General features: G+C 41.1%; 1 protein-coding gene across 2 annotated transcripts in view; it reads right to left on the reverse strand.

Moving 5' to 3' along the window:
- The window catches only part of SLC16A12 (solute carrier family 16 member 12), a 45,116-nt gene that overhangs the window by 16,902 nt on the left and 7,103 nt on the right, over window positions 1-21,111 (reverse strand). The window contains exon 2 of one of the 2 annotated variants that reach the window (XM_083740915.1): window positions 11,072-11,141. The exons of the other annotated variant lie outside the window; for it this stretch is intronic. The gene's annotated coding sequence lies outside the window, so the exon portion shown is untranslated. The remainder of the gene's footprint in view (window positions 1-11,071; window positions 11,142-21,111) is intronic. 2 annotated transcript variants of the gene reach the window in all.

The raw sequence follows: 21,111 nt of genomic DNA on the forward strand, positions 1-21,111 counted from the left end.
AGTTAAGCTTTTTATTTTTAACTCCCAACAACCGCAGGAGTAAATCCTATGCATTGTTGGCAGCAGCTGACTATGGGCCATATTCGCCACTTTAATCCAGAGTCACTCCATTGATCTCACTTCATGTTCTGCCTCACCCATAACAGATGGAATCTCTGTATCTGACAGAAAATCTATCATCAGAATATTTTTAAATCATAGCACATTAACATTCAAAATGCATTTGAATGGACTGAATCCTGAACTGCAATGTCCTGTTGTTTTACTTCGATACTTGGGAACTGGTGAGGTGAGGTGGCTTAGAGTCCAGTCCACAAACCAATATTTACTCAGATGTTCCATTAACATCACTAATTCCTAAGTAACCATGCACAGGATCACAGCCTTAGATGTATAATAGAACATCTGTGTTCATGTAAGGAGGAGGAGGAGGAGGAGGCGGCCTCACAGGCTAATCTTCCAGAAGTGCAGAGTAATGACTCTTAAAAGGTATGCATGCAACCTTCATGGCTGAGACAACAGCATTTCACCCCAGTGGTTAGGGGGGAAAGCAGTTAACGTCTTTCTAAAGTTGGGAAGGGTAGAATGTCAAAGGCATAACTAACATCAAACAGCCCAACTGTCAAAAGTGCCTTTGAAGATCATCTCCCTTATAGCTTTGCATGAATGAGGAACTATATCGGCAAGCTGGAATTTAAAGCCAGACCAAAGATGGGCACCACTAAATCCCAAAGACAGCCAGCCAGTTTCAAATACAGTCTCTGCAGAATATGCTTCCTTTTCCTAGACCCATTCCCTATTTGTTAGTTTTAAAAGCTTTTATACTGTATACAGTACTTTTTAGGTTAAGTTGCCCCTCAGAGGAGTTTTACAACCATGTTCAAATATAAATCCATCAAATCCAAAGGAGAAGCCAGTAAAAGAAATAAAATATCCAGTTTGGTTCCAGTCATATGCAAGCCAGCATACCAACAGAATAACCCAGGTATCTCTAAAGAATGTGACATTTTTCATAGTTTTATTGAAATGGGTTTATCATGGTTTTATTATTGTTGGGATTAATTGTGCTGTAAATCGCCATTAGGTGAACAGTGGTAGGCAAATTTACCGAACGAAAGTGAATAAAACACCTTATACCTTCATCTAAAAACCCACACAACCTCTTTCATTGGACCTGTCAGTTGCCTGTCTGTACTCCTGTCAGGGCCCAATTTTAGAGTCTTATTGGACAGGGGTAGGAAGCTGTGTTGAAAGGATTCCCAGTTCTCAGAATTCTCAGTTCCCAAAATTCTCTGGGGAAAACCTTAACAATTAAATGGATATAAAATCCGCCTCATAGATATGAATGGATTTTCTAACTGTGGTGTTGTATAGTTCTCAGAATTCTCTGGAGAAAGTCTTAACAATTACACTGACAGGAAAAACCTCCTCATATTTATGAACTGTTATTAGTTCATAGTATGGATATGCCCTCTTGTTCATCTGAGAACAAGGGAAATGGCTTCCAGGTCAGAGAGCCTAAATTATCTGGAGAAACCCTGGAGCTAAGACACTATCACACTTTCCACTACCTTACTCAAGCAAAAGCACTTCATTTGGACCATCAACATTAACATTCTGTTGCTCTGTTGAAAAGGATGTTTCTTCCCCTGCTGAATGAAGAATTCTTTTTTAAAAATAATAATAATAAAACAAATAAGCAAAGCTGTCTGGTATGTGATATAGTTTTCCTTGGAGGGAGACCTAAAATAGCCCAGCTGCAGCCTAATCCTTTAGTGGTTGAACACACAATATTCCTGCTGACAAGAATCACAGGCAGTCCCTTGAAACCTTATCCAATGCCATTTCGAGGAGGGAACTGAGTCCATTTCAAGATAAACAACGATAAGCAGCTTGGAAGAAGCTTTTAGTTCCATTTCAGCTTTATTAGCACTGATCTTGAGGCCAACTCTAATGTTATGGCCCCAAATCATAACTACCAATAAAGTACCAGGAATGTGCCCAGGACTCACATTTGTAATAGCTTGCGCAATGGTCCCTACCTTGACAGAACTCTGGTGTGGTGCCAGCCAGGCCAGGACTTTGGGGCAGAGGGCCAAGGTCCCATTCAGTGGAATGAGCTATTCATAACAGGAAGCAGTTCTGCACATTTCCCTATACCTCTCTATCTGTGCTGGGTAGAAGAGTATTCATGTCTTTCATCCAGTTGTCAAGGGTCTCTGTTCTTTATTTGTAAAACTGTGATCATTAAAGCTGCCTCATATCCTCTGCTGCGCATCAAGTGCCCTGCTTGAACATATACACCAACTCCAAGCAAGATGTGGCTCTCAGATCAACAGGAGATCTGGCAGGAAAGTGCTTCCTAAGAATCTCAACATTTTGCATATTAACTTTTATGCATGACTTGTTTTAAACATTTACATTCCATTTCCCTCAAACGTTTCTATAAAAGCTGCTCCTTTATAGCCGTCCACATGACTTACATGCAACCACACCAAAAGTGAAAGAGAGGTTCAGAAGAAGGGTGGTGGGATGAAAAGGAGGGCAGGATTCCTGGCCCCTTTAACAGATGCAGAAAAGCAGGATTGCAGCAGGTATAGCAGCCCTGCTCCCCCTTCCATCCGACCACTCTACTCAAACTGTTTTAAGTGCCGAGAGAAAAATCGGTCTGTATCAGTGCTCCACATGCATCCATGATTATTTCCAGTGTCCTTATGACATAGTGAACATTAAAATGTCAGTACCTAGCTTTCCTCAATCTAATCCAGATTTACCCTACCTGAAGGAAATCCAATGAGTTTTTAAAAAAGAAAAACCTGTTGCCATAACAACCCATTGTCATGTTTCTGGAAGTACCCTAAAAGGCATCACAATCCCCACCCCAATAATGGTGTGTTGCCTTTAACTCATGCCTGAAAGAAATGCAACAGGTACAGTTTCCCCCTACGCCACGCTACTTGCTTGTCAGACAGAATGATCCCCTCCTCCTCTCTTCCAAGTGCTTTTTGGGGGCTCTCCCAGCTCTCCGATGAGGATTTGGGGGAGATGGAGGGGAGGGAGCCCCACTGCACGAGCGGAAGCCATTGCACTGGTTTCTGCTAGCGTGCCAGCTAAATTTAAACCAGTCCTAAGGGTTGTCTTCAACCAAGTCTTACTCAAAGTAGACCCACTGAAGTTTATTGACTAACTTCGGTTCATTAATTTTAGTGGGTCTATGCTAAATAGGCCTTAGTTCAAGACAACCCCAAGAGACTTCGTCTGGAAAACAAAGGTGTCAAATCTAAATGTGACCTTAAACCTAGAGCTTCCCTAAAAGCTTCTCTAAAAGGCAGCGATTTCTACCTGCAGTGAACAACACAGGATAATATCACCAAGGCAACAATAAACATCCATAAAAATGGCAAAGGTAGTTTCTCTCCCAAATAGGTTTTATCTTAAACATAGCAAACACAGTACATAAAGAGTTCACTTGTAATATATCAGTGGTTCAGGTTTAACAAACTGAAGAACAGCGTCCTCTTTCTATGCTCCTCCCGATGGAAACATGCACCCCAAACTGCAGTTCCCAGAATCCTTTGGGGGGGGAGTCATATGCTTTAAATGTATGGTATAGGTGTGACTTTCTACTGCTGGACTTTTTCAGACCAGGAAGCAGAGGCGGCTGTGAAGCCTGCAGTCAGAGCAGTGAAGGAATGTTCAATGGGAATAAAGAAAACACACCATCCTTGGGGGTGAATTTGTCTGCTAAGAATGTAAATTTATTTAAAGACAATTATGAGAAATGTTGGTCAGAAGTCAAGAAAGATCTAGAGATTTGGTCGAATTTGAAGCTTTCCTTGCTTGGTCGAATAGCTGTTATTAAGATGAATGTACTGCCGAGAATGTTGTTTTTGTTCCAATCATTGCAAATCATTGATAAGATGGATTGTTTCAAGAGGTGACAAAGAGATATATCTAGATTTGTCTGGCAGGGCAAAAAGCCCAGAATAAAATTTAAGATACTTACTGATGCTAAAGACAGAGTGGGGTTTGCCCTGCCAGACTTTAAACTATATTATGAATCAGCAGCTTTCTGCTGGTTGAAGGAATGGCTACTTCTTGAGAACACTGACATCTTAGATCTTGAAGGTTATGATAATGTATTCGGGTGGCGTGCATATTTGTGGTATGACAAGGTTAAAGCGCATAAAGCATTCAAAAACCATATTGTTAGGAAAGCACTTTTTAATGTCTGGATTAGATATAAAGATTTTTTGGAGAATAAAACTCCAAGGTGGTTATCACCTATGGAAGCAAAAGCTATGAAAAAACTTAATATGGAAGCAAAATGGCCAAAATATTGTGAGATTTTGGAACAGGAAGGTGACAAGTTGAAATTGCAGAGTTATGAGAAGCTTAAAGGGAAGGTGCGAGACTGGTTACATTATTTTCAAATAAGAGAGGTAAAAATCGGTTTCCAGGTGGAAAAATCAAAGTTGGAATCAGAATTGTTAGAACCCAATGCTAAGATACTATCAAGAATGTATAACCTGCTGTTGAAATGGAGTACTGAAGAAGAGACGGTAAAATCTGCTATGATTAAATGGGCACAGGATATAGGACACAATATTATGTTTGCTGACTGGGAGCAGTTGTGGACCACCAGGATCAAATTTACAGCATGTATAGCCTTAAGAGAGAATATTATGAAAATGATATATAGGTGGTACATGACCCCAGTCAAGCTTGCAAAAATTTATCATATGCCTGATAATAAATGTTGGAAATGTAAAGAAATCGAAGGTACATTCTTTCACCCTTGGTGGACGTGCCCGAGGATTAAGGCCTTCTGGGAGATGATTTACAATGAAATGAAAAAGGTACTCAAATATACTTTTGTGAAGAAACCAGAGGCTTTTCTCCTGGGCATAGTCGGCCAATTGGTGCCAAAGAAGGATAGAACTTTATTTATGTATGCTACAGCAGCAGCAAGAATACTCATAGCAAAGCATTGGAAAACACAAGATCTACCCACCTTGGAAGAATGGCAGACGCAAGTAATCGACTATATGGAAATGGCTGAAATGACTGGCAGAATCTGAGATCGGGGAGAAGAGTTGGTGGAAGAAGATTGGAGGAAATTTAAAATTTATTTACAGAAGCATTGTAAAATGTATGAATGTTGATGACATTAAAATAATATGAAGGGGTTCTGGTGACAAGAGAAATTGGAGTTTATAAAATTGGGAGGTAAAATATTTAAGGGTAAAAGTAGCAGGTTTTTTTTTTAAAAAAAAATAATATTTATTAAGATTTTCAGAAATACAGAAAGAAAAGATTAAAGTACATTCAAAGCCTTATTTTCATACACCCACTTTCCGGGACTCCCTCTTTCCCCCACCCCTACCATATTCCCCTATCGTATTGTTGGCTCCACAAGCTCTCAGTTCTAATTAAAACTTAGTTTGTTTAAACCATTAGTCGAATTTAAGTTTAATTTTGTACAATCCCCATCAATACCCTTACTAACAAAACAAAGGTTCTTTCCCCAGGGCCCACCCCCTTTCCATTCCACAATTTCCCTTTTTTTTAATGATAAAGACACCCCACACAATAGAAATATAAGAAAATAAGAAATAGAAAGTATAATAAGTAAAAGAAAACCAATTCAGAAAATAGTTGACAAGCCTTTGGATTCTATTTCTCCCCCCCCCCCCCGTCCCCGGTTTAGTTTCCCCCTGACCACCAATCCATGTTGTCTGCCTGGAATTTTTAAAGTCCATAAATCACATTTTTCCCCCAACTCCTTGCTGGCTTTTTCTTTTTATAATTATTTTTAGAATTATTTTTAAACCATTTAGCATCAAATCTTTAATAACGCTCCCCCTATTGTTCTTTCCAAGTTGTAGTCCAGTTTCCTCTTGTTCCGCTGCTAAAACGTTCTAGTTCAGAAATTTAGTAAGTCTGCAGGGGTTATTGTTATTCAGGAACAAAAACTTGCGTTCAGTCCCTTCCTTTCTTCAATAGAAAATTCTATTGTCTCCTTTAGCTGAACACCCTGTAGACACAATATTGTTTCCGTTTTGCAGCTTTCCCAGAAGATAACCAGTCCTGTAAAATTCCGATGGTATTTTTCCACTTACGACCTTCTTTGTAATGTCCCGAAGCTCCTCTAGGGGGATTATTGTAACTTTGTTTTCTCTAGTCCAAAAGTCCGATTGTTATCCATGTTTTCGCCATTTTGTATCCAAGTTTTAATGGGTTGTAACTAATTGTAACAAAATTTAACCAGCAAAGTCCTCGTATTAAGGTCCTCTTTGAATTTCTGACTTTGACAGCTACTTTGACAGCTGTCAAAATCTCCTTCGCTTTTCGCCAGGCTCTCTCCTCAATCACCCCGGTTCCCGGGGGGGGGGGTTACGTTTTCCTTCTCCCTCAATTCTTCCTCCAGCACAGTTCTTGTAATTTCCCATCGTGGAATTCTTAGTTTTTATCAGCAATACAATTCTTTTTGGACCTTGGTTTCCCAGTCCTTGTTTTGGAAGGTTTACAGTAGGGAGGGGGACTGACTTCCTTTTTGGATCCCCCCCCGCTCGTATCAAATCCGAAAAAAAATTCTTTTTTTTTTTTCTCCTTTTAAACCCGGTTTCCAAATTACTCACGGGTTGTTGTTGAAAGTCCGAATTCTCAATGGAAGAAGTCAGCGCTCTCCGCCGGATGGCATGCGGCTTCGCTCGGCAGGGATAGCAGAGGACTCAAAGCACCACGCTTCTCCCCGGCACCCGATCCGTAGCCTTTAAAAAGGCTCCTTCACGAGTCGGGAGGGCGCTAGCGGTGCCAGCCGAGTCTCCATGTCCACGGCCTCCGTGGCTGTGGTTTTTAAGGGTCCCCGCATCGCCGGTGCGGTAGGACCCAGCCCCTGCCGAGCAGGCTCCCTCCGGAGCTCGGAGGGAGTCCGCCATTCGGCGATGGCGCCAACCCGGAAGTCCAAAAGTAGCAGGTTTTGAATCTGCTGAATTAATTGTCAAACTGGGATACAAAAAAGGGAGCCGTGAGGAAGTCAGGAAAATAAGTGATTCAAAGATAAGAATTTAAAGAGAGGGATTTTTGTTTTTCTTTTTTGTGTATTTTTTTGTGTTGTTGTTTCTTTGTTGTATGTGTATCTTTTTTCTTTTTCTTGTGTATCTTGTTATCTTTATAAAAAACTTAATAAAATATTATATTAAAAAAGAAAAAAAAAAAGAAAACACACCATCCATGGCCGCTGTGCAGTGTGTTAAATTAGGCTCAATCCTGCACCCCACGAAATGATAAAGAAATTCTAAACCCTGAGAATGAGGGGGGAAATGGAAGATTTTTATTTATTTTTTTGCAGGGGAAGAAAACATGGAGGACAGGTTTTGGCACAGAACTAATAGAAATATCCTGTTGAGGCTTTGTTTTTTTTAGGGCCATTTGGAAATACCATTGTATTCATCTTAGTGCAATGAGACACACCTTCCTAATCTGTAGATCAAATGTTGGGGAAACTAATCTCTGCATTTCCTCAAGGCAAAAACATCACCGGCATCACCATCACCGTGGGCAACAGACTTTGAAGAGGAAGCATAGCAGCAAGTCAATAAAATGGAAGGTGTTTTTCCTAGGTGGCATCTTTGTGTTTCTGTTGCTTCCGGGGGGGGGGGGGATTTCCCAGAAGTGAATAAGTGATAGGGAAACTTGATGAAAACTGGACAGCTGTTAAAAGCTCAGCATGAAGGACGGGAATGGTGAAGCTAAATGGAAATCAGATACATAAGCGTGAGGATACTTAATCTGCCTCAACTCTAGAACTCGTGAGTAGTCGCCATCTAAAAACACGTACTATGAGAAGCTGTACATGTAACAGAAGCTAAAAGCGGAATAAGTACAAGCTCTCGTTCACATCAACATGAAGTCAGAAACAGCATCCACTTGGGTGGATAACTGCAAAACAGTGTGGGATTAAGTATTAAGGGCTAGACATGATACAGTGGCAGCACTTCAGCCACATTGAAGGGGCACAGGATGGAGCCTGAACAATTAGAAGGAAGCAAGCAGAAAACCAATGGAATTTCTGACATTTTCTTTTAGGCAGTAGACCCCACACAACATCACAAGGTGGTGTGTCGGTGTTGTTTCTAAATGACCCCTCAGTTTCAAACATAAAACTTAGAAGGCTGATGATCAAGAAACAGAAACCCAGTGGGCACACCCCATGCTTAATCACCCCATGCTTTGGACTCGGGCTACATTTCCCATCAAGATCTCTTTCCCGGACCATTATGCCTGTTCCCTTGTTAAATACAGGGTTGCCATGTGAAACCGTCCTGCCTCTTTAAAAGCTGCAAATCATGATGTCGCTGTAATCTTTCTCACTTTGTTTTCCCCGCAGTCCTACCACCCACCTTTTTTCCAACCACAACCCTGTTCCTCCAGTTATTTAATTAATCCCTCTGTAATATGTATATAGCCCAGAAATCCTGGACTGCACACAAACCCTCACAGAAAGTGTAAACTGGGTACAGGATCTTGAGGAAAAACACTTACTGAAACCAACCAAGCAACCAACAATTTCCATTAGTTGGCATCAGAATTAAGTTCCAACCCTTCGTGGATTCCAGGGGAAGAATTTCTAGGTCAGAGAGCCAATCCTGGAGGCAAGCTGGAGCTTCAGCATTCCTAATTTTAAAAAGAAACTTGAGCAATGACTTTTTAATGAGCACTTCCGGTTCCTCAACTATATCTCTTGGTATTTTCCATCTCTAATTAGTTCTCTCTCATTTTCACATGGATATAAGTGAGGTCTTCCTTGCTATCAGGGTGGAAATCAAACAAGGCTAGGATCAATTGTTTCCTAGTCTTGAGCATGAAAAGATACCCAACCAGACCCACTGGCTTTTTTTTAATCAAGCATGTATTCTGATAATGGACAAAATCCATTACTAGTACTATAATATTAATCTTTCTCAATGGCCATTACTTCCACTTATTGCAGGTTTGCTTGGTGCGCTATGCTTCTGAAAATTATGATGCCTATCACTGTATATCATCAAGACTCATTGTATTGATTCCACCCTCTCTCAACTACCACCACTGTTGACCATCAGAGGATTTATGGAAGCAATAAAAGAATGTATCCAAAAGTAGGGGGTGTCCATAGCTCAACCACAAGAATCAAGTGAGATTTCTTTAGATGTATGGGCTTTTTAAAAAGGGGGCTTTAACATGGCAGTTATTGACGAACATGTTGCAACAATGAGGCTCAATACTGCAGTGTAGCCAGCAATGCAAACACAAATCACAAATCTGACAGAATCTCCATTAACCAAGTTATTAGAAACTCCTTGCTTTAAGAGCTCATTGAGTTTGTGGGAAATGGGCGTGTTTCAGTATATGCTGGAATTTCCACAAAATGTCACCTAAAGTAAAATCAGAGGTGAATTTGGAAAGGCCTTGATCAACTAAACCGATCTGTAGGGACTATGAGAGAAGTTGTTGCTGTTGCTAATGTTTTATAAGCAGTAAATGAGGGTGGGGTATGGATACACTCACACAAGAGATCACACATGCCTCATTTATTTTCACTTCCAAAAATCAAGATCTGTTGTATGCCACCGTAGCCCCTTTGCCTAATATGGCACTGTATCGGCAGCACCAAATACTCTCCAATTTCCAAAATTGACTTGAAAATTTATTCAATGCTCTTGAATAAACCGAGTTGCCTAGAAGCCATAGGTCGATTGAGCAGCTTTGAAGCAGCAATCGTCCCCACCCCCGTGTGAATTCCGAGGTGGTACAGTCCTAACAAGGAACAGCGTAGCTCAAAGGTGAGAACAGATTCCTGAGAGATGTTTGTTGACCTCATGTAAAGGTTTGGATACATTTGTGTCACCCTGGCTGAACCGCCTCCAAATCTCCTTTGTCAATCCTGCTTCAACCCTTGACCTGAAGTTGAGGCAGTCACAGAGGATAAAGAACATATTGCTTCTGTTTCAGTGCTGCGGCTGCTACAACTGTTTCTGCTGCTATCAGCGCCAATGTTATTTCATATCTATTAGCAGGCAACTGTGTATCAAGAACACATACAGCCTGTGAGTTTATCCTCTAAACCAGGTGGGACTAGAATTTAAAAAGAGACCAAAAGTTTTATTAGCCAGCAAAGAGGTTCAGAAATGAATGAATGCATGAAATTGTATTGTGACCCAAATACACAAATGTATAAACAGTAGAGACTGAAATAATATGGAATGCGCACTGATGGGAAGCGACCCATTGTGACCACCCCAAACCTTTTGCACATAGAGAAACACTATAGCATCATGAGCACAAATCATCATGAATGCTCAATAGAAAGAATATCTAGTTGAGCCCATAGCTAATTTAAGTTGCAACACATTATTTTTTTAGATTTCTAAATAATGTAAACAGTTTGGAATGGCAACATTAGTTGTTGTGGTTTTTTTAAGGAATAAAGGCAATATGTGGGGCTACCTCTGAAGACGGTTCAGAAACTTCAACTGGTGCAGAATTTGGTGGCCAGGTTTCTCATCAGGGCAAGATGGTTTGAATATATTACATTGCCCCTGGCCCAACTGCACAGGCTGCCGATTACTTTCTGGGCCCAATTCAAAGTGCTGGTTTTGACCTTAAATGGCTCAGGACCACAAGGTCCACCTCCCTCCATATGAACCAACCTGAATGTTGTGATCATCATCTGAGGCCCTTCTACAAGAGGTCTGGAGGCTTGCAACACAAGAACGGACCTTTTCTGTTCCAGGGAGGCTGACCTGGCACCTTCATTATATACTGGTATATTTAGGAGCCAGGCAGAAATGTTTCTCTTCAGCCAGGCCTTGGGCTGATTAACATTCCAAGGCCTTTTAAATGTGTTAGTGGAGTAAATGATTTTGCTTCCGTTTTTGTTTTCTTATGCATTTTGCGTTATGTATTTTGCGTTCTTACTTCATATTTTTGAGTTGTGAACCACCCTGCAATTTATTATAATAAATAACAGCAATAGCAACAATAATGTAAACCCCGTGTGTATCTGAATCCGTAACGCTTTGCTTACCTTGTAGATTTGGGAGATGCCGGGATATGTACTTGTCAGCAGATCAGAGCAAAGAGATGGAGGGACATATCTGTAAGTAAATAAACATAAGGTGGTTCTTAAAATAAAAAAAAAAGAGGGATTTAAATAAAGATCATTGTACATCGCAACATGAGAAGCTGGGCGTGTCCACACTTTTACATCCATATCTTACATCAAGGAGTTCAAGAGGAATGGCAGAGGAGTTGAAGCTAAGATGGGAGATAATCCTGTGGCTGATAACATGTAACATCAGGGGATTGGCTCCACACTCTTATCAAAAATGGTCCACAGAGGGTAGGATAATTCTGGATCTGGCTCGCAAGGTGAAAAAAAATTCCCTATCCGTATTTTATAGTACGGTCACTCCAAAACACATCTCACCCCCAATTTTTGTTAATCGGTAGCCATATTGTGTTACGTTGAAGTCTAGATTTGGCATGTGTTCCAAAGATAAAGGCATAGTCAAGATGAGTGGTACCACTAGGCAGCATGAGGTAGTTCAACTCAGGTGGAAAATCTCGGAATTGTCTTAGAGTACATGACGTCTGCTCTCATCTTAAGTCTAGAATAGAATCGTTGGGCTAAAAGCAACACCACAAGAAAAGTATCAACTGGATAAAATGAAATGAAACGAAACAATGAAAGAGAAGAAAAAGAAGTGGAGGTCAAGGGAAAGCACTTTTTCCTTACCTATATGGACGTTAGGAAACTTTGAACTGGTCATACAACTAATGCTCTGGTCTTTCAAAGAGAGAGAATCGCATTCCATAAGTTTAAAGGTAACTGGTGTGGCCAGGCAAGTCAGCAAATTCTCTGTGCTCAATGAGCAATTTGGAGTTGCTGAATAACTCGCATTCCCAAATGTCTATTTTTCTGTATTACACACTTTTCTCAAAAGCTTTATTTTGAACTCCCACAGTAGAACAAAAGAAAAAGACCATGTTGTTATCTGAGTAACCAGCCAGCAGTAACTTCATGAACAGGGAATGGTTATTGGGGGGGGGGTGTCTTACAGATTTGCACAGTTGCACTGTAACCGATATGGACAAAAGTTTTCAGGAGCTGCCATTTTCTTCCATTTGGTTGTTGATGCTCTCCCCTGCCCTTCTACCCAAGAGTGTTACATTTAGAAAAAGAACCCCAGTCCATTTTGCCATTTTACTTAATTGTGTTCATAATGTATTTTTAAAAAAATCAAAATAAAAACAAAAACAACCCAATAACACACACACACACACACACACACACACACACACCGATAGCATTGGCTGCCAATCATCGAAAGGCCTGGTTAAAGAGGAACATTTTTGCCCTCACGGCTTACACTATACCACAAGATCTGAAGGTAGTTCTGTTATGCCATCTTCAGGATTTGATCAATGGTATTTTCCTGAAGTGGGACGCGGGTGGCGCTGTGGGTTAAACCATAGAGCCTAGGACTTGCCGATCAGAAAGTCAGCGGTTCGAATCCTCACGACAGGGTGAGCTCCCGTTGTTCAGTCCCAGCTCCTGCCAACCCAGCAGTTCGAAAGCACGTCAAAGTGCAAGTAGATAAATAGGTACTTCTCCAGCGGGGAGGTATATGGTGTTTCCGTGCGCTGCTCTGGTTCACCAGAAGCGGCTTAGTCATGCTGGCCACATGACCCGGAAGCTGTACACTGCCTCCCTCGGCCAATAAAGAGAGATGAATGCCGCAACCCCAGAGTCAGTCACAACTGGACCTAATGGTCAGGGGCCCCTTTACCTTTACCTTTATTTTCCTGAAGTACAGTGGTACCTCGGTTTAAGAACAGTCCTGTTTAAGAACGATTTGGTTTACGAACTTCGCAAAACCGGAAGTAGTGTCCCGGTTTGCAAACTTTACCTCAGTCTAAGAATGGAAGCCGAATGGTGGAAGGGCACCGGCGGCAGGAGGCCTCATTAGGGAAAGTGAACCTCGGTTTAAGAAGAGACTTCCAGAACGGATTAAGTTCATAAGCCAAGGTACCACTGTACTTGTAAATCCACCCCTACCAAGCCTGAGAGTGTGTGTAAACTAAAGCAGAGCTGATTTGGGATTCTAGCAGGAATCTGAGGCAAACTAGTCATGGAAAAGAAACCTGAGTGAGAAGCCTACAGAGTGGACTTTTCCCATTGTCATTCCATCCCTGCAGGATCCCCAAGAACATGCTCTATGGGGAGCCAGCTTCTGGCACTAGGCCTGTTGACAGACCAACTCCATGTTACAAAGACGTCTGCTGGCAACATGAACCCCGTTGTATGTTTGTGCCTGGAGACAAACAGCCAGGTTGTGCTTCCACAGCAGTGACCAGAGGAGGAATGATAGCTGTGAGGAGTGCAGAAAGAAGAAACACCATGGTGCACCTGTAGCAGCAAAACCGGACCCCTTCATCTGCCCCAGCTGCAATCCAACATGTCTCCTCCGCATCGGTCTCTACAGTCAGAGCAGGCACTGTCCAACAGCTTGACCTCATCCTCAATGGCACACTCCTCCATTGTCTCCTGAGACAGACGGATGCCAACAAAAACTCAGGGGAACACTTCATGTGTCTGATGAAGTGAATTGTAGTCCATGGAAGCTTATGGTTTAAGAAATGTGTTAGTCCTTAAGGTGTTGCAAAACTCATTCTTTTTTGCAGCAAGAGACTAGCACAGCAGTTGTCTGGTAGCCAAGTGGCATGGCAGAATATGGAATATCACAGTCTTACTAAATTAACACGCTATAGAAGTGGAAGACTGACAAATGAACATCAGAAAAATAGGCTTATCCAAAGATGTTATTTGCAATGGTTTGCATATACTGTTTTAGAATAATCAACTATCTACTTAGTTTCCCTCTCTTACAAACATGTCTCTCTCCCACTCCATCATTTCCAAGGTCCTTATGTATACCAGATTGTTAGTTATTATTATTTCTATGAATATCTGCATAGGTATGTTTCATATAGGTGTCATCATTTTTGTAGCAATATATGAATGTATGATTGGACTCTTAAGTATAATACACGTGATTTTTAAAATAAATAAATAAATAAATAAATAAATAAATAAATAAAGGAGGTAGTGAAGTTGCTGCTACTCTTGAGTAATTCAAACAGGAGTGGGGAACTGAGTCCGGCCGGTGGGCCAAATCCTAATCTCCACATACACCCAGGAGGCAAGTTTGACAGGTGGGCAAGACCACCCACCTGTCAATCACCCAACATCATCATGACATTGGGACGCAATATTGCCTTTGAAGTTCATTTCTAAGTGGTTTCTGTGGAAAATGGAAACAGAAAGCCATCTGCACTCTTTCCAACAGCTGTGCCAGAGGAGAGGAGAGCATGAGCTAGATGCTTGCTGCTGATTGGAACATTGTGTTCTACACTCTTAATGTATGCAGTGCCTGCCTGAGTAGACATGGATGTAAGAATGCTCTTGTTCCCATTAAAGGTCATATGGGGCTAGGGACAGGAGAAGAGGCCACGTGAGATCAAGGCGTACCCTTGCATTTCTGCCATGTGTGTAACCAACACACCCTTGTGAGAACCTCCCAAAGAAAATGGAACACATCTGTGCCAGCTTTTCATTAATACCTGCTTTGTTTTTTGCTTCATTTGGAAAGGATTAATCAACAATGGGATCATTACCCCTGCAGAATTCTGGCTGTGTGCAATGACAGATCAGTTGTTTAAAGCAAAGAAGAAGAAAATAAAAGGGATCAGGGACCATGCGAATAAAAGAAAGATCAGGCAAGCTACCTCTGGTTAAGCTCTTCTCAGGGTCCTCCCTTGGAAACAATGCATTTAAGAGACCCAACAGCTGCAGATAGGTGACAATAGATAGGATTAACTGGAACTCTTTGCTATACCCATTTCATGTCTGAGCTGCATTTTCTTGTGTGGCGGTTTGGTTCAGACATGAAGGTGCCATTGATTATGGAGCCAAGACAGCCCCACCCACACCCGAGACAAAAGTAGCAGCAGGCTTGGGGAAGCCACAATGTTTGCAGAAGTTCAGGTTTATTCTGGGGCAGTGGCAAGCATTATCGGATGACAAGCATTACTCAGTTCCATTCCAGTCTGGTTCAGACCTGGCCACGAGACTAAGATGTCATTGATCACCCTTTGTAGAAAGTGGGACGGGGGAGTGTGACCTCGCTCTTGCTTCATGATCTATCATTGGCTTTCAATATCATGGGCTATGATATCCTTCCGGACTGGCTCCAGGGAATGGGAATTGGGGGCATAGTTTTACAGCAGCCATGTGCTTCATGTAACCATTTAGTCTGTCTTAGTCATGCAGTTGTGCAATGGGTTGTTTTTACGTAGGCTCCTCAAGTAGTGTGTGCTGAGGTTGCGAGTTTGGTTTTTTTTTGAGATTGTTTACTCCTACACTTGTGCAGCTATTATAATTACGCTATATGTATATTAATGTTTTATGTTTAACAAGCTGTGGGGTCAGTTAGATCACACATACCATTTGTGGACATTGATGAATGTTACATAGTGGGATATTGTTGACTCCCATGACTTATGTATCACTACATTGTTTTACTGCAAAATGAACGTTATCAATAAAAGCATAGTTTTTTGTTTGTAAATGAGGTCATCCTTAGTACCTTCCACTAAGTATTTTATCTTTATAGCTTTCTTGGGTACCCAAAACCAAAACGATAAGCGTCAATGTTTCTATCAACAAAGGGTTAAATGCAAGATCACTTTGTTCACATTAATCCTTGTATGATTTTTTTTTAAGTATGATGAGAAAAGTAAACAATAATCTAATGGTTTCCTGAGCAATTATTGTTACTGAAAAGTTAAGCCACCGAACCAGAGGATAAAAATAATAACCAAGTGATCTACTTGATTTTCCATAGCAATAATGTATCAGCCAGCTTTAAAGTCATTATCCTAAAGGTCTCTCCCCTTTCAACTAAACCACCAAAGAGATAACTTTCTCGTGGGAAACACTTCGCCTTGGATATATATTATTTCCTTTCTTTCCTTTTGGCAGAAAATAAGAGGTTAAAGTTTAATTTTAAAAAAATGAAAACAAGAAAAAGATCGGGGGGGGGGTGTCTGTATCATAACTTCCTTTTAAAATCAAATCCATTCATTATGGGTTTTTTTCCCCAGAATACACCACAAACAAAAGAAATGTTATTTCCTTAAAGATTACCGCCTACACCATTAGCTTCTCCCAAAAATGCTAAATAATCAAGCTTAGTGAGAATGATTACAATCTTCTACTATAACATGAAATAAGATACAAAATATGAAAGCTAAGGAATGATTGAGTCCAATTCACTCCCAGGGGAGACCAGACAGGCACACAATTTTAAGTAAGCTTAAGATTTTATAGCTAATTTTAAATGGTTTATATGCTTTATATCTCTTTTGTGACCACTTAGAAATGATGGTGTTAAGCAATATACGGCAAATGGCAGAAATCAATCAAATCAATCAAATGGTCAATAAAGTACTGAACTTTATGCTTTGATCCAATCCTTCCACCAGGGAACTCAATAAATGGATGTACCAAATGCAGAGGAAACCTCTTTTCCCACCCAGATGCCTTTCCTGCCCCTCTTGGCTGCTGAATTAAGCTAAGCCATGATTTGTTCTAGTGTGTCATCCACACCAGGGCTCACGATTAACTTTCTCCTCCTCGCTATCAGCTAAGGTCAAGAACAAACCTTGGCTGAAGCTTGTGGTTAGCAAGAAGAGAGCCTAACCATGAGCCCCAGTGCAGATATTGAGGTGATGGCTTGGGTATGGAGGGTGCTAATTGGTTCCAACTAAACCTGTGGTTTTGAATCTGCAAAAAGGGGGTCTGTACAAGACGGAACCTGTACTGTACTGGCGAAAGAAACCAATCTTTTCTTAAGACAATGGCCCTAGCCAGCCAAGCTAAGTACCCCCATTTGCATGACTAAACAGGCAACCACGTTATCATGGAGACAACGGAGGGATGGTGTTATACAGGAGGGGGCAAACATTTTCCCTACCCCCTTACCTGGCTGGAGGTGACATGATATTGTAAGGAGGAGAACAGCAAAGGCTGGTTGGCATGTTTAATGTTGACTGGAAGCTGGAAAGACAAAGAGGCTTCTTGCTCTGTGCTGAATCCAAAGCTATGGCATTGGGGACCCCTCACCCCACCCCTAGAACCCTAAAAGGGAAGCAAGATCTGTTGGAGCATTGATGTAATAAGCCATTCCATCCTATGCTCAGGTTGTATATATGTGTAAATACAACCATGTATCCTAAAGACACTACAATCTCCATCGACCTGCATTCCAAGGAAACCAAACCCTGGATGAGCTCCTGGGACCCCTGGAATCTCTCGCCACTCAAAGATTGGGGCACGCACAGTAATACGCATAGATGCAAATGTAGCCTGACTGCAAACACTGACTGCCAAGAGGATTTTCTGGGCTCAGAACACTCTATGTGGCCTGGGCCCTCTACCCCACCTGCAGCCTGTAATGCTGTGTATGTCATAGTAATACTAAAACAAATGTCTCTGGCCCGATTAAGATGGTGCACAGCTAGCGTCTCACTTCATGTGAAGTGAAATAAATAAAAAGTGAGAAGGATGCCCCTGCTGGTCTCCACATTTTAGGTCCCAGAAGCTGCGACCTTATAAATGCTTAGCTGGGAATAGGGAGAGTAGATCAAGCATCAAATTGGCCCACAGTCCACTTTTCTCTAGTTTTGCTTGCAGTGTCTTTCTGTGAATTTCTCTAATACTGGGCTTTTTTTCCCTTTTACAAGTTTTTGAATTCGACAGCCTTTGTTCCCATAGGACAGGCATAGGCAAACTCGGCCCTCCAGATGTTTCAGGACTACAGCTCCCATCATCCCTGACCACTGGTTCTGTTAGCTAGGGATCATGGGAGCTATAGTCCCAAAACATCTGGAAGGCCGAGTTTGCCTATGCCCGCCATAGGATTTGGTCAGCTACCATCTTTGATCTTAACTGTGTATTCAATTTAACTTCTTTTATTCGCTGTTGAGATGATTATGTTGGTCATTAACCACTGTTAGCATATATTGGCTTATTGTTAATCTTTCTCTCACTTTTTGGCCCTGTGACACAAGCAGAAAGCACAGTCATTGTCTTTCATCTAAATGTGAGTCTATGTTATTTATTAATGTAACGAAAAATGAGCTTTACTTGTACAGTGGTAACTCTGGTTACGAACTAATGGGACCTCTCACTGCTGCTGGCGCGCAATTTCTATTCTCATCCTGGGGCAAAGTTCTTAATCAGAGGTACTACTTCTGGGTTAGCAGAGTGTGTAACCAGAAGCGTCTGTAACCTGAAGCGCCTGTAACCGAGGTGTTTGTAACCTGAGGTACCATTGTATTTTGTGAGTGTTAAAATGTGAGCTGAATGCGTATATTTCTCTAATAACATTGTGACAAATTTATAACACTGAAAGCGGCCTGAAAGCGAGATGGGCGCCGCAACCCCACAGTCGCCTTTAACTGGACTTAACCATCCAGGGGTCCTTTACCTTTTCCTTACTTCAATTAGCAATTACCGGCTCAATGAGATTTCAGCCAATTCTAAAAGTGTAATAAAAAATTGTAAACAATAATATTACTTATGAAGAGCTAAAGAGAACTGAAGCAAACTGGCACAGCTAATGTGTCTACCAAGTATCGCTGGGAGTCCCACTGAAATCAGTGGAGCTTACTTCCGGGTAGACAAAAGCAACCCAAAATGCTTATTTTCCAGTCGCTCCGGATATATGCATCATGCTCCATAGGATTACAAAATGTTATCTAAGGACACAACATCTCCTCCTCCAGGAAACAATCCCTTGCTGAGATGTGCAGCAACAGCGCCGCTGTACAACTTTATTGTTTTGCCAATTTTACATCTCAGCCACAGGTCACTTTGCAAAACGCAGACCAGAGTCAAGCCATTTTATTGTCCCTCCATCCCAAATGCTGTTTTGATTGCAGGATCGCTACTACCAGTACTGCTACATTTTTTGGTAGAGGATATGCCTTTGTTGTGTAGTGACACAAACTGTATGTTTTTCCAACTGTTACAAAAATTCTAAGGTTTCAAATATAAAATAAATGTTTGTAGGTGCACAAGGTAAATACACACATATAAATATATAAACCACAAGTTTGAAAGAGTACAGAGAGCAATCCTGAAGCCATATTGTCCTTCAATGACTCCCCTTATTTCCTGTGCAGAAGGAAATATATTAGAGGAACCTTTTCCCATCGTTCTTTTCACTTACAAATCCTGTCTTAAGGGCATATTTTGTGTATGAATAGGGTATGTCTGTGACCTGGACAGGTAATGCAATCAGTGACCATTAACAGGTATCTTGTCAGACAGGGGACAAGCCACACTCTCTTCTGTTATAGACCACCGCTTTCTGTGACACATATATTATGCCTTTTGGGTGGTCTTTGGCTAAGGAGTTGGATAATTTCAAAATGTCATTCTGGCGCACCTTTGTTCTGGGTCCTCACCTCCTTGCAAGGGGTGGTGGGACTCTGTTGCGACAGAAAAATAAAGATCTTCCTTGTTTTCACTCAATTTTCTCCGATCAACTTAGGTGGAAACTGATTCCTTTGATGGAGAGTTGGGCTGTAAAAGCCAACCCCAATTTTTTTCTAGAACACAATTATTGTTCTGGGTTACCCGTATCTAGGAAGCAATGTTATACTTCAAGACGTTCTTTGATTTTAGTTTTTTAAGCAGACTTATATTCTGTTATAGTAGAATGGCTCGTGTCGAGTTGGCCAACATGAAAACATTCCTTTCTCCAAAAATGTATTAATAGTAGGAGCACTAGTAGCAGAAGCGGTTATTTTTATGCTATCTTTATAGATAAAAGTAAGGTAGGAGGAAATGACAGCCCACCAACCTGGTCAAGTTCACAACCAAAATTCAGTAGAAAGGGAAACAGATGGAAAGGAAGCCAGAGAACCAGAAACATATAGCTCCATTTCAAATGAGGACCGAGGTGTAAAGAGTTAAGAAAGGAGGGGAATGAGGGGGGGACCCTGAACAGGCCAAGAAAAAGCACAGGCATGTGGAAGTCAAGTTGTAAAGAAGCACAATATGCAGTCCTATAGAACACGTTTGCTGCTTACTTGACATGGGAACCATGGTGGAACCCTGAACTCATTTCTATGCTTTTTTATTCAGAGTGACTTCCTCCGTGTAAAGCACTCCAACTCTTTTCTTAAACCAAACTTTTTTGAATCCAGAATCAAACATACTGTAATGTTAGTAAGCACACTTAATACACGGGGGGGGGGGGGGACATTTGAGCAAAAACAGAGAGAAAGAGAGAGAGTTGAGGAAACAAATAAGCTGCTCCTTAATCTGTTTTCAGAAACGAAGCAAGACAGGAGGTTTGAAAACTCAGCAGTAAAGCAAAGAGTGAGGCAAAAACAGCTTAAGGCTTAGGCTGTTGACTTTGTTCTATTATTTATTTAATAACAAAAGAAAATAACTCTTTGGATCTTTTCCATTGTCTCATGACTGCAGAAATGCACAATCAATTTTAAAAAAAGAAGTATGAAGCCTGCTTTTTCCTTAATTTTCCCACACACTCCATGTGCAGAGCCAACGTTGCAAAATATGCAACTAAAACAAGGAGTTTCCCAGGACATCTCCATACCATACATTTAAAGTGCATCCAACTCACTTTTAAAGTCCAGGACTTCCCCCAAAATATGTGAACCTTAGTTTGTAAAGAATGTTATGAGGGGAAACTACAATTCCATAGATTTATCCCAATCACTTTTTAAAACAGATTTGCCACATTTATCACATGTGCAAATGAAAAAGGGCTTTTGCACTTGTTGCTTCATGAAGAACCAAAGCAGGCAAATGTATAATTAAGTGCCATACTTTACTATAGCAAAAATAACAGTCACATGGCTAACGCATTCATGAAAGTCCACCATATATTTTTTTATGGCAAAAGCTTTCGTGAACTACACTCCATTTCATTAGATGCATGAGACGTTACAGTATTCTGAGTTGAA

This window comes from Podarcis gaigeae, assembly GCF_964106915.1.
Source record: "Podarcis gaigeae genome assembly, chromosome: 5".
Taxonomy (NCBI): Eukaryota; Metazoa; Chordata; class Lepidosauria; order Squamata; family Lacertidae; genus Podarcis; species Podarcis gaigeae.